Raw genomic sequence first — 15,053 nt, 5'->3', positions numbered from 1 at the left:
AAGGCGCATGGATACTTATGAGCTTGTCTGATATGTATCTGCTTGGATACAGCTGTACTCACGCTACACTTCATGCTACCTCATGTCAGAAAAATAACAGTCTGAGGGACCTCGACGCGTGAAGGACCAGGGGTACAGTGGACGTCACACTAGGGATAGTATTACTGGCAAGCCCTGTCGAGGTCCCTTTTTGAATTTCGAAAACAACTGTAATACTCTGCAGATTCCATTAGATGTCGACCTATGCACAGCATGTGAATCTAAGCAGATACAAGCATCAGAAATAAGATTACGGTGAGTAATGTATCATATGTATATATATTTCTGATGTTTGTTAATCTGCTTAGAATCACATGGTATGCATAGTCCGACATCCAGTGGTCACTGCGGAGTATTGCATCTTGTTTTTCGAAAGTCGAAAATGGGACGTCGACATAGGCGTGTCTGTAATACTATCCCTATAGTGACGTGTAGTGTACCCAAAATCCCTCACGCGTCGAGGTCCCTCAGATTGTTTTTTTCCAGCCAGAATACTGGTCGCCTTATGCGGAGCTTGTAGGAAACATTGCCATTACCATTTATTCGACCCTTGGTCATTTTTTGTCAGTTATCGTTAATCCAAACGCTCTTTCGACGGCTAAACAACTTCCCCGCCGAGTCAAGATATTCGACGGCGGTGGTTTCGACAGAGGCGATCCTATCGGCGCTGCCAAACACGTGGCCTGGCCTCGCTGGCCTACACAGTAGGGAGAGTAGGGGTTGTTGTAGACATTTCTGTTTTCTTCTAGAATGCCTTTCTCTTCCTCCCCCCCCCCTTTCCTTCGGGGTCGTTATCACTTATTACATCCTCGGCTATGGAGAGGACTCCTTTTAGATTTTGCCCTCGTAACGGCAAATTCACGTGAAAGGATAAGCATAAGCGGTGTAACCGCTGCTTACCCTTCGACCACAACGAGGCCGGCTGTGCGGCCTGTAAACTCCTTCGTCCAAAAACTTTGAAGGACCGCAGGGTCAAGAGGTGGGCAGCCTACGCTATGTCGAAGGCTGATGCCTCACCCGCCTCTGGCGAATGTGACGAGGGGGATAGTGATAACGCTACCTCAGTATCGGAGGTTGTCGACCTCTCTAAGGAGCGCTCCCGCTTCTCTGCGTCTGTCCCCGGCCCCGAAAAGTTTGGCTCACGCCCTACTTATGGGGATGTACACCCCGGCTACACCGACGCACATGAAAAAGTAAAAACTAAACACACAACCCACGGCCCTTCCTCGACTAAGTTGAAGAAGGCCCCAGCGCCAACGTAGACGCCGAACCTACCGGCAACCTCCGCCGACCGTAAGGGTCGCTAGCCCTCCCTGCAGCCGCATGCACGACTAACGACTGGGCCATCCGCAACTAAGGGCGCTACCACCAAAAATGTCAGACGAAAAACGTCATAAGAAAGCGACTGTCGGTGAAAAAGTTCCGGCACCGCCGAAAACTGTTAATGACCATTCGACGGACAAACTGGTCGTTGAAAGCTTGGCAAAAAAAGTCTCCACTGAAGCTCAGACGGGCGGCGAGAGAGTCGCTGACACCCGCGCACAAGGCCAGGGAGATGCCGAAACCTACGGAAGGTACGCTGGAAACCCCTCTCTCACCCCCCCCCATCGAAGGGAAGACCTAAAGATACATCCCCAGTGTCGGGCCCACGAGAATGTTTCTCAGAGGGCGAAGGGGGTATATAATCCACGCTATGGAAGAGATCTCGACGCCTAGAGGCGGAGGAGCACACCTTTCCGCCACTAGACCGTTCAGGGTTATCCCAGTGGACTATGGAAAGATTTCAATCGTGTATGGACAAACTAGATAGGTTTATGTCCACCCCTGAACATGTTACACCCAAAAGGCCAAGAGAGATACTCCATGAAGACCCTAGGGCCAAATATCCAAGACTCTTTGACCCACTTGAAGAGGAAATTGATACATATGACCTCACTGAAGAGGACCCACATTTTCACGAAGATGAAGAGTTCCTAAATACTGAGGATCTACAAGACCCTGTAGAGGGCTTTGAAGAAGACCCAGACATAGTTGGATCACAGCCCTGGCAGTCTCCAGGGGTCCTCTCCTCAGACTACACCAGTCAGAAACCCGTCGCCTGTGGATGACCAGCCCACTTTTAATGCACTGCTACGCAAGGCGGCAGCACATTTTGAAATTGACACAGGGAAAATTTCTCCAGAAGTAGACTTTGTGGAGAAAATAATTAAGGAAAAACCACCTATTAGTCAAGCCATACCCCTTCTTGCCTCAGTCAAGAGACGCCTCGTTCCATCTTTATCCACACCTGCATTGGTTAGAGGTGTCAACCCAAGAATTGAGTAGCTTTTTAGCCCCTCACCGTCAGATCCCTTATATATTAGAGGTCACTCCATACATGATTCCTTGGTAGTAACCACCACGAGGAAAAGGGTGGGGGTTCCGCTATCTACTAGCGAAGCACCCCCAGACGGGGGAAGAAGCTTTATGCCTTGGGAAAAAAGATTACATCCTCAGCAGCTTTCTCCACATAAATTGCCAATAACAATACTTTGCTGGCAAGCTACACTGATGCCCAATGGGGAGTGTTGCGCGAAGGCCTACAAGAAGCTCCTGAGCCCTTACAAACCCGTTTGTTAGCCATTGTGACAGAAGGTACTCGGGTAAACCAGAGCATCATTACGAACACGCTAGATGCTGAGGAGACAGCTGGCCGGTCACTAGTCCAGGGGGTACTTATTAAGCGTCATGTTTGGCTCAGGAACTCAGGTTTCAAGCCAGAAACCCAGGCGTCCCTCATCAACAAACCCCTTGAAGACTCAAACTTATTTGGTAAGGCAGTTGATGACGCACTGGGGACAGCTAAGAAGGAATTTGAAACCCTAAAGACTCTGGACCAAAACACAAGACTCCTAATAAGCGAGGTGACGGCAACAGGCGTTTTGTTCGTGGCCAACGACAAAACCACCACCAACAACAACAATACTCCTCAGCAGGCAGCTGGTCCTACACTCAGGGAACCAGTGAACAATATGCTCAGAGATTACAACATTGTGGCAAGAAAAGAGGTCGGGGCCCCACTACAGAGGCTCCCCGGCTGCCAACACAAAATGACTCGAAGGTTCGGGTCCCCTCCCATGCATCTCCGGTCGGGGGCCGGTTAACATCATTCCTACAAGCATGGGAGGGAATTACCACAGACCGCTGTGTACTGTCAACTGTAGCCCGTGGTTACTGCATCGAATTCAGTCGGTCCCCTACATTCAGACCCCCAAGGGGAAGACGCCTATCACCCGAACACCTCGCCATCCTTCTTCAGGAAGTCGAACTGCTACTGGAAAAAGGAGCAATAGAGGTCGTGCCTCTATCACAGGTAAAGGAGGGTATTTATTCAGTGTACTTCCTTGTACCCAAAAAGGATTTAACCATACGCCCTGTACTAGATCTTCGCCCAGCGAACAAATTCGTAAAACCTCAAACATTTCGTATGGTGACTTTGCAGGAGGTAATTCCCCTGCTCACACAGGGGGATTACATCGCAACACTGGACATGAAAGATGTATACTTTCATATTTCAATGTTGCCAGCGCACAGGAAATACCACAGGTTCATGATAGAAGGCAAACACTATCAGTTCAAAGTGCTTCCCTTCGGCATAGCTTCAGCGCCAAGGGTATTCACGAAGGTACTGGCAGTGGCAGCAGCCTACCTGCACAGGCTGTCCATTCCAGTCTGCCCCTAGCTCGACGACAGGCTCATATCAGGGGATTCTTACGAAACATGCTTCTCAAATACCCAAAAGACTGTAGACCTTTTGTTCCACCTGGGCTTCACCATCAACGAGAAGAAGTCCAGTCTAGACCCCAGCCAAGTCAAGCAATTCCTAGGGGCTCTAATTTGAACAAAGGACGGCCTTGTCTTCCCCTCCAACGAGAGGGTCCAAAATATGCTGTTTCAGATCCCTCTATATGTAGCCGGTCGAGAGGTGACGGTACGCAAAGCCATGCGATTGTTAGGAATGATGGCATCATGTATTTATTTGGTGCCTCGCGCGCCTGCGCATGCATCCAATGCAAGAGTGGCTCAACAGCCAGTGGTGTCAGGCCAGCGGACAATGGGACGATCTAGTGGTGGTCTTGCAGGCCTTGGTTCTCTCGCTGCGATGGTGGTCGAAGGAATACCTCGTGTTGGGGAAACCATTCGCCACCCCCGTTGTAGAAGCCACTCTAACCATAGATGCATCCCTCACAGGATGGGGGGCTCAGCTATCCCATCAGACTGCACATGGAGTTTGGACTCCGAGTGTGACGTCCAAACACATAAACTTGCTGAACTGCTGGCGGTCTTCAAGGCACTGAAGGCTTTCCAGACACACCTACAAGGGAAAACCGTGCTGGTCCTCACAGACAGCACCACAGCCATGTACTACCTGAACAAACAAGGGGACACTCACTCTCCAGGACTGTCAAAGCTGTCCCAGAACATCTGGAAGTGGGCTCTCAAACACAACATGTTCCTGTTATCTGAACATGTACCAGGGGAACTCAATCTTCTGGCAGACGAACTCAGCAGAGACTTCCCTCTGCCCGCAGAGTACGAATGGCGATTACAAGAAGACATAGTCTTCAACGTTTTCACAGAATGGGGCTTCCCAGAGATAATCTGTTCGCAACTCCGGAGAACACACAATGCCAAGATTATGCCTCCAGGTACCCCCATAACCGCTCCAAGGGGAATGGTCTCTGGATAACATGGTCAGGGAAATTTGTCTACGCTTTTCCCCCCCCCGAGTCCCCTTCTCAACAAGATAGTGCATAAGATGCACCAGAACCAGTTACCATGATGCTGGTGGCCCCCATGTGGGCCCGGCAACCCTGGTGCGCTCATTTGATGGAGATGTCACGGTCTCCTCCGGTGAAACTACCCTGCCCATACAACATGCGGTCACAGGGTAGGGGCCGAACGCTGCACCCATGCCCACAGACCCTGAACTTGGCAGCCTGGCTCCTGAGGTCATATAATTTGGACATTTGCAGCTCACCTAGCTGCACTCTACGTCTCAACATAAGGTGCCATGGTGGAAAGTTCCAGTTATTAAAGCCTTCATGGAGGGAGTGAAAAGAAATCACCCTCCTATATCTATCCCAGCTCCTGGATGGGACCTGAATGTTGTACTAACCAGGCTAATAGGCTCCCCCTTCGAACCCATGCACAAAGCAACCCTTAAGAATATCACTCTTAAAACTGCTTTCTTAATAGCGATCACCTCCATAGAACTATAAGCGGTCTCTATACTAGATCCCTTTGTAACAGTTCACAAAGATAAGGTGGTTCTACGCACGCACCCTAGGTTTGCTCCTAAATTCATTTCAAAATTCCATGTCAACCAGTCTATAGAACTACCAACGTTCTTTCGAAACCCATCAAACTTGGGAGAAAAAAGCCTGCACACACTTGATGTGTGCTGTCAGGAACTGAGATCCATGTAGACTAGAATACCTCCGTCCCCAACTACCAGTCAGAGAGATAATTATACTCGCTGACCGATCGTTGAGGCCACAGGTGGTGGTAGGAACAGGAATCGCTGGAACCCGGATGACTGTAAGGAAAGAAGGCAGGTAAGAATATACACCAAAACACCAACTTAACACCACAATTCCGAAGAATGAAAACACAGTAAGTATCTAACCAGTATATGATAGCTGTTCCCTCCAGAGGTCGATAATAGGCTAGTTTAAAGTACCCAAGAGGCTACTCACACTAGGCAACCATGGGAAGCCACCACGAGTATCAGGAAAAAGGGTGGAAGGTGCAGCATGAAAGGAGGGGAGGGTAGGGTAGGACCAGGAGCAAGAGGGGTTCCAGACAGGGAAGCAGTCCAAAGGCCAATAGTTTGACTCAGACAAGCATGATCCAAAGGCAGTCCAAGTTCAGAATCCAAGGTCAGAGCAGTTTAAGGTATCCAGAGTGAAGATAGGCACCAAATCCAATGGGTAGAATCAAGTAGAAGTCCAAATAAGCATAAGCCAAGGTCCACAATCCGAGAGAGCACACGAAACAGGAACCAACGCCACATGCTGCAAGAGAACAGCTGAGAAGCGTATAGCGGCGTGTCGTGTGTTACTTTATACTTCCTGGTTAAGGTCACATGAGCGCGTGGACAAAGCGCGTGAGGAGACACGTGACCGTAACCTACTGTGTTGACTGGAGGCTGGGGAATCATGTGATGCGGAAGTATTCCATGTTAGGGGATGGCCCCGCCCCCCAACATGCGACCGTCCCACTCGACCTGCGGTAAGCGGCCACAGGACCCGCCAGGATCGGGGCGGCCAGCCTCTCCAGGCAAGACCCCACCCGGAGTGCCCCAAACGCAAGCGCGACCCTGCGGAGAAGCGGGGCGAGTGCGGGCCGAGGTGCCAGAGGTGAGTTCATGACATGCGCAGAGCAGTCATGTTTTATATGGAAAGAACTAGACCACTGAGAAAGACTAATCAGTTCTTTGTCTCGGTGGCGACAGGAAGAGAAGGAGATGCAGTTTCCAAATCCACTATATCTAGATGGATTGTCCAATGCATCACTCTCTGTTACACTCTTGCTAAGAGAGAACTGCCCTTCAAGCCGGGAGCACATTCTACTCGAGGCACTGGGGCATCCATAGCATTCATTGCAAATGTTCCCCTTGAGTCCATTTGCAAGGCGGCAACACACCTTTACAAAACACTATTTTCTAGATGCCCATTCTAGATCTGATTTCCAAGTGGGGCATGCAGTACTAAGACATCTTTTCTCAACTGTTCTTTCTCACAACCCACCTCCATCTCCGGGTACTTCTTGCTAGTCTATGCACAGGATGTGATTCTAAGCAGATTAACAAACATCAGAAGACATGCATTACTTACCGTAAAAGCATTTCTGATGGTTGTATCTGCTTAGATTCGCATGCGCCCACCCCCTTCCTCCCCGCTCGGATGGAAGGAACATAGACGCTTTATTACTTTCTCTCTTTTCTGTACTCACGTAGTCCTAAGGCTCCCTCATGGCAGAAAAAATACAGAGGGACCTCGACGCGTGAGGGATTTTGGGTACACTACACGTCACTATAGGGATAGTATTACAGACACGCTTATGTTGACGTCCCCTTTTCGACTTTCGAAAAACAAGATGCTATACTCCGCAGTGACCACTGGATGTCGGACTATGCACAGCATGTGAATCTAAACAGATGCAACCATCAGAAATGCTTTTACGGTAAGTAATGCATGTCATAAATATCTATCTATATATATATTTATGTATATATCTATATATATATATCTGTGATGCTTGTGGATCTTCTGAGAATCGCATGCTTTGCATAGGCTGCCATGTAGTGGTAGGCGCAGAGTATTGCACATGAAGTTTTCGAAGTTTGAAAAGGTACATCAACAGGGCGTGTTTGTCATCTTATCCCTAGTGTGACTGTATCCATTTTCCCTCAAGCATCGAGGTCCCTCAGATTATTTCTTTCCACCATTGTGGTTAGAAGTGATCTCGCAGAGTTCTGTAGCTATGCTACTTTTTGAGTTATTTAGTTATAACTTTCATCAATATTTCAACGGTCACCGCTCGACAGACATCTCGACAGAAGACCAACTCGATAGCCGAAACAGACAATCGTTCCGGCGACGGGCTTCGCCCTTCATCTAGCTTCACCCTAGCAGTAGGGGTACTGATTCCTTTTTACAAAGAATGCATCCCTCCATTTCTTACATTTACTGCTTTAGTCTTGCTGCCCTTAATATTTACACACACCATGGAGCAAACTCCATTTAAATTCTGTCCTAACTGCAACAGGAAATATCTGTGGAACCATTGCCTGTTTCAAGATCACCAAGGGACCCATTGCGCCTGCTGTAAACCTTTTAGGCCTAAAACCCTAAAGGGATGTCAAATGAAGCTCTGAGCAGCAAGTACTATGATGGCGGAGTCGGAAACCGCCCCCAGTCTTGTTGAGTTTTACCCAGAAGGCCTGGACAGCGAAGGCTCTGGTTCGGAGCCCCAAGACATCACAATGGAACCGTCAGGCTCCTGCATGTCATTCAACACGAAAGGCAGTTGCAGGGCGCTGCTATGGGGAGAGCCCCCGGCAATAAGGATGTACGTGTGCCCAAACACACAACCCCAGACCGCTCTTCAGAGCCGTTTAAAGAAGGCAGCACGCTGGCGGAAAGCGCTTTGCGGCCTTCTGACCAAGCGCAAAAAAAGCCTGCTGCAGTTCCACAACCACATTTACCACAAGGCAATAAAGAACAATCAGCAGTTATAGGCGTGCGTAATACCCATTCGACGCATGATTCAGAGGTGTCACATGACTATAAATCACGCACTCCTGCTGCGCTTCAAGCACTACACCAGTAGGAAGAGTCCCCTTCCCCTCTGTCCCAACCTCTTCCCAAGACCCAGAGGCTATTGTATTCCCCTTAGCAGAAACACCTAAGACAGGGACTTGGACAAAAGATCACTTTTAGCAAATTAGGGACAAAGTTTCTTCTTTTGTTGATTTTATGAACCCATTTCCCATTCGTCAGAAAACATTAGACCTGGAAATGTCTCAACCCTTAGAGACCGGTCAGCCATAGAGCCTTCCCTCACCCACTCATACATCCACACACAGCCATACTTCCCATGACTCCCTACAGGGCAGAGATGTTTTTATGGGAGGCCAAAAGGGGCACTTGCCCAGGGCCCCCACCTTGGAGGGGGCCCCACAAGGCTAGCTGATCTGACGAAGTAAGATCCCATTGTTCACAGGTCTTAAATAGGACACTTCAGGATATTTTATGGGGTGCTGCTGAGGCTCTAAACCCATTGCCTCTGTTTTGGCAAGTACATTCTGCCTTGATCAATTCATCATGTATGGCTTTCTGTGTTCACTGTGGTATACATAGTTTGTGTGTTCCGTATGGCACCACTCTGTAGCATTCTTTCCTTCTGTGGGAATTAGGTTGATCATGTGCAGTAGGCAATGGCGAAATGCATATTGATAAAGTGAGGGCCACAATGGTTCAGAAGTTAGCTGTGTGTGTGAAGCACCTATTGCAGAGATATGCGTTCATATGCAAAATTAGAATATCAAATTCCAACAAGGCTGGCTGAGCCTTTCCTATGTCTCAAGTTTATAAACCTGCCTGCATATGTACTTGGTTTTGCAGAACAACATCTGCTATTATCAGCAATGTACCTGTAGCAGATAGGGGTTGCTATAAAAAAGAATATATCATCTGTATGGTGAAGGTCTAGAAATTGCTTTGTTCAGATGGGGTGTTGTAAAACCTAGGCAATCGCCTCCAATGATGGCATACACTGTTAGTCCAAGAGGTGAACAAGTATCCAAATTAAAGACTATGGAACAACAGTGTTGATGTTTGTATCTTGGATTTGCCAGCAGATGATACAGTGATCCTGGTCAAATCATCTAATATATCTTACGTCACTGTGCTGTTTTCTGTGAGGGTTGCTTTCTTGCATGCTGCTGGTATCGTTTAGCCCATTACCTGATCTTCTTATGTAGGCCATTTGGGTGTAAGGGTTGGTAGACAGAAGGGAGCGGACCATATGTTGCAGGCCTCGGGCAAGCATATTTTAAGGTCTGCTTGTTTGACACAAAAAACGGTTTACTTTTTGGTAAAAGTCAAAGGTTTTTATGCACGTTTATAAATGAAAATGTCACAAGCCATTGTTTTGGAAGTATTTAAAGCTTTAAAATACAAAAGACTACACCAGATTCAATTTGTTAAATCACGTTGATTGGTATGCTGTTACTTATATTCTTTTGATGATGGAGAGAATTAAGCTAGAATCATTCCCATTTTGCATAACACCCTTCTATAATATTTTTTTTGAAAATGATCATGTCTGGTTTTGTGATTTGTGTACTTTCCAAGTCCGTTTTTGAATAAAATGAGATTGTTTAGTTCATGGTAAGAACTGGAAAAGAAAGTGTTCAAATGCAGAAATTGCAGATTTGGCACACATCCCAGCTTCACCCCTTAATCCTGGGAATCTCATTTAATCTTGTATTGCCTAACCTCTCAATATTTCCAGTCCCTAAACCTTTCAAAATTGTCAGCCCTTCCGAGGGATTTCCTTCTCATGGTATGATCTTCATAAAAGCCTTATTCATGGTTCCACTGTGTTAATAGTGAGCATATTTATATCGCACACAACAGGCATTTGTTCCTTTGATATGTAATGGCAACACTATTTGAAAACCATGTCCCACTTCTAATCTCAGTCTGTCTGGAAAAAGACACCTTCCTGGTAGCTTCTAATCTGCCTCCTCTATCTATGCTATGGTATGTGTCGCGTTCGTCTTCCTTCCAATTGGTGGTCTCTATCCATGCATGAGCCCTATTGCATTCTGTGAGGTAGCTAATATAAGTTATCTGTCTATTATGGGTTACAGGTACCTTTTACATACAGTCCTGTATTAATACTACATCTACCTTCCTGGATGTTATTGATAAAAAGTACCATGTATGTACTAGAACAATAACCCCTTTGTAGACTGCTAATGTTGGTCTTCAAATGCTACTTGTTCGTCATTCTGATTAGAGCGAGAATGAAGAGGGCAAGGGGACTTAAAGGGAGTAAATGGGCTTACTATGCTGCAAGACAGCATATCAACCTATAGGTTGTGAGCACGACGGGTGGGGGGCACAACCAGTATTCTTGATCCCTTAATTCCTTTGGTTTGGTGGAGGGGGGCCCCAAAGATGTCTGTGCCCAGGGCCCCAAATTACTTAAAATGGCCCTGCTACTGGGGGATAGACAGGCAGATCAGGACATATGGTATGTAAGCCAAGACGACCCTAGTCAAGACCCTGACCAGTTTGACCCAGATGTCACAATCATTTGAGACCCCGGACATAGCAGCACCTGACAGTGGACATACATCTCCTATTGATGATCTATTGTTGTACAACGACTTGCTCACCAAGGGCTGCTCACCATTTCAACATCCACACAGAAGAAACAGTAGGTGTTAGTACTGACTTCGTGGAAGACATTCTTAATGAAAAGAAGTCCGCCAGCAGTCCATTCCCTTGCTACAATCTGTCTCTTTCTAAACTTTCACTCACAAGGGCAGTCAACCAGTGAGTAGAGAACATATTCAAACCCTTGCATTCACACCATCTATACATTAGGGTTCATATCAAATCTGACTCCCTGGTAGTCACCACTACCAGGAATAGAGCTGGTATTCCACTCTACTTCAGAAGCACCCCCTAATAAAGAATGCAAACGCTTATACACCTTAGGCAAATGCGTCACTACCTCGAGGAAGGGTATTTTTTCCATAGTCCAGCTTGAACAGAACTAGGGCCTGGACTGTGGTATAGAAATCATTGGAGGAAAGATGCCTTATCTTGCATAAGACTGCTTTGCAAGTTTTTCTGATAGCAGCTGCTTGGTGTGTAAAGGATAGGTGGTTGTCCAAAGCCTAGGGACTTGACTGGTGTGGAGGGGGTCTGTGAGGTTTGTCTGTGGTGAGTACTTTGATCTAAGGGATGAGGTTGGATTTGTGCCTGGATCTCGGATGAGGAGTTATTACCTTTTGGATTGTTTGAGGTATAGGAAGTGGATGGCCATGCAGGTGGTGATGGTGGAGTTTTAGGGGCTGAGTTCGGAGGGAGAAGCAATTTGGAACTATATTTTCCTGTCACCTGCATATTATCGAAAGTGGATGTTGTGGTTTCTAAGTCTACCTGAGGGATTCATTGTATAGGTTGATCAGGGTAGGAGATAGGGTGGGTCCTTGTGGTACTCCACATTTTACAGGGGTGAGAATTTGATCAATATGGGGGCATGGAGACGAAGTGTGTCATGCCAGTGAGGAAGCAGGCAAGCAAATTGAGAACAGTGCGTGTATGGTGTTGAAAGCCACAGAGAGATTGATAAGGACTAGAAGGGCTGTGTCCTTTGTCATTGATGTTGTGGAGGTCATCCAGGATGGTAAGTGTTTCAGTGTCTATTCTGTGATTGGGGCGTGTTAGGGAGAATTCTCTCTTTAGGCTGAATTTCCTAACCTAGTGAGTCCCCCAGCAGCTTTGCTGGATTTCTGGAGTTTGTTTTTTTCTCCTGCCAAGAGTGAGACTCTTTTTCTCCCACTCTTGGACATGATTTATGGTGTTCCTTTGACTGGTAATGTGTTTTATGGGCTATGGGGTCCTTTACTCCATAGGGTCTCATGTGTTTTTACTATGTGTGTTACACAGCACCCTCCGTGCAGTAACACAGGGGTGTCATAGTAACACCCCACCATAGACTCCATACCCTGGGACTGACTACTGTCTCCCAGGGCATGTAAAGTCACCATTGGCTTTACTAGTCCCAAATTATTAACAGAAACCAGTACAAACCATCATATTGTGGACGTACTGGTCGGGGCAATTCGATTGCCCCGGGGTCTGTTAGTCGAGGAGGCACGTCTCCGTCCCCCCTGATCGAGTTTTGGCTGGTGGCAGTGGAAACTACTTTTTATATTCGACCGCGAATATTTCCCTATGGGATTTTCCCATTGTTCGAGGCTACCAACTTTAATTATTTAATTCTCATAGCCTCGAACATACCGCCGGTTTATTTAATTAATATTAATTTGCCGGTTGGTATTTTTTGCCAAGACTCGATTCTAAAATGGCGTTTGTGTTCTCTTCTGTGACTCCAACCCAAGTCGAGCCCTTTGTTCCACTTTTTGGCGGGCTTCTCCACAGAAGCCTCCAAAAGTGGTGCCACTCTGACTGGGTACCACAGGGGGTGTGGGAGGGGGTTTAGGCACCCTGGACTGAGTTACCTTGGTAACTCAAGTCGCACTCTTGTGTGATTGGCCCAAGTGGAGAGCCGGCCGGCTCACCACTTAGCATGTTTGATTGACAGCTAGGCTGAGTGAATGGGGGTATGCTGCATAAAAGCAGGGCTTTGGGGACTGGAACTTCAGAAGTCGCCACAGGACCTGAGAATCCGACGAGGGAGAAGCTGAGCCGACCTACCACGGCGACACCACCGGTGGAGCCCTGCGGAACCGACTCACCACTTCCCGACGACAGAGAAGATCTCCCGGCTGGAGAGGCTTCTTCCCCTGACTGGTGGGCAAAACCAGTTTACCGTCTTCTCTTCGCACCCCAGACCGGTTTATGGTCGAATTGCCCGTGCCAAGCACCCCGGCAGCCGGATAGCCACTTACCACTGGACCACGAATCAACAGACCGCTCCTTGTACCTTAGAAACTCTGTGGCTGGTTTCTTCCCTGGCAGTGCAACGGACTCCTGTCTTCCTCCCCGCCGACGAGATCCTCTCTTCCCCCGGACGAAGCACTGACTTGCATCCGCTGCCAGGAACAACTGCCTCCGCTGGAGTATTCTCACCACTTTCAGGTACCGTGTCCGCCAGGCCTCCCTTTCTAAAGATTGCTACAAGGTAATAATAAACCCTTAACCTTCTGGACTGGGCTGGCCGCCTTGACCCTCTAACTGGTCCCTTTCTTTGGCCCAACTCCTTTTTGAACCGTTACAAGACTTTTGTGCACTGCAACCGTGTGACCTTGGACACATTTCGTTTTGATCCTCTTAAAGCAGATCCGGCCTACTGACTCTGAATTCATGGTGTTACTTTGCCTTCCTCTCTTGTCGTGTTCGTGAAAAAGTGTTGGGATCTGTTTCAATTTATTCTCTGCTTTTCTCCCCTTTTTAAAGCAAATTATTAGAGTACCATCTACGTTAAGCGCTCACCGCTGTCTGAAAATAAGTGGGGCTTTACTTAAGACTTGTCTAATATTCTTTTAAGGGATTGTATATCTTTTAGTGACCGTGTTTTTGGATTGCTTACTATTAGTGTATGTGTGTTTTTCTAGATGTGGTTTTAAATAAATAATTATATCTCTTTTACACCAAGCCCTGGTCAGTGTTTACTTGTTCTATTGTGTTCTCTTGACCTGTTGTGAATACTCTGTATACTGCCTAACTCTTCTTGAGGGAAGTATGACTGCTCAGCCACAGCTACCAAGTAAATCTGTATGGTACAGACTGCTACCAAGTGGGTTTACTGCCAAATACCTGAAGTCCTAAATCTTTTGCAGTCGTCCCAGAGGGAACTACACAGGTTTCTGCCTAACAGGGCGGAAATCTGATTTGGAGGGGTTCAGGTTGTTTGTGGTGCTGTGATGTTGGGAGTTTGCTTGTGACAAAGCATTCCATGATTTTGGCAAGATTGTGAAGGAATGGTAGTGTTCAGTGTGCATCGTTTGAGGTTTGGGTTCTTGAAGGGGGGTGATTTGTCCTATTTTGAGTGCAGAGGGGATGGTGGCATGTAAGAGATGGGAGTGGATTTTGTTGAGCCACAGTGCTGATGCAGTTAGGGCATTCGTCATCCAGAAAGTGCTGGTTTTGTTTTCGTCTGGAGAGTGATGAGGATGTCTTTGTTGATTCAGTGGAATGTGCCCTATGCATTGGAGTGTTCATGGTTGGTGTGTGGAAGGAGGACTGTGGAGATCAGGGCTTGTCCGATGTGTATCTTGGATTTGAAGTATAGAGTGTGGGAGTTGAATCCAGTAGGGGATGGGGCATGGCAGTGTTGGACGGCGGTTTGGAGAGTGACTTTGTCAAAAAAGGTTCTGCATGCAGGTGCAGTTGGAGCATATTGGAGCTCTTGTAGATAGTGGGCAGCTTTGGCACTTCTTGTATTTAGAACGTCTATCTTTGAGGCGTGTTATTGTGGAGGCACAAGGTTTATCTTGCAAAGCTCTTTTTAGGTCTTTGGTTTCTTGTTCGATAATGAGGAGGGAATTGTTCAACCATGTCTTGCTATGATGGTTGCAAGGCTTCTGTGATTTGAGTGTAGCAATTTGGTTTAATGCCTGGGTGATTCTGGCATTTTAATTACTGAGGCGTTAAGTGGGGTGAGTGAGGGAAAAGTGGATAAGAGTGGTGCGAGGGCTGTGTTTGTGTTGCATTTGATTTGCTTGGCTGGAGGGATGTGGGGCAGGTAGGAGGATGTTGTGT

The sequence above is a fragment of the Ambystoma mexicanum genome, chromosome 2p (assembly GCF_040938575.1).
Source record: "Ambystoma mexicanum isolate Mex_15411 chromosome 2p, UKY_AmexF1_1, whole genome shotgun sequence".
NCBI classification, from domain to species: Eukaryota; Metazoa; Chordata; class Amphibia; order Caudata; family Ambystomatidae; genus Ambystoma; species Ambystoma mexicanum.
Note: the sequence above shows the minus strand (reverse complement) of the source record.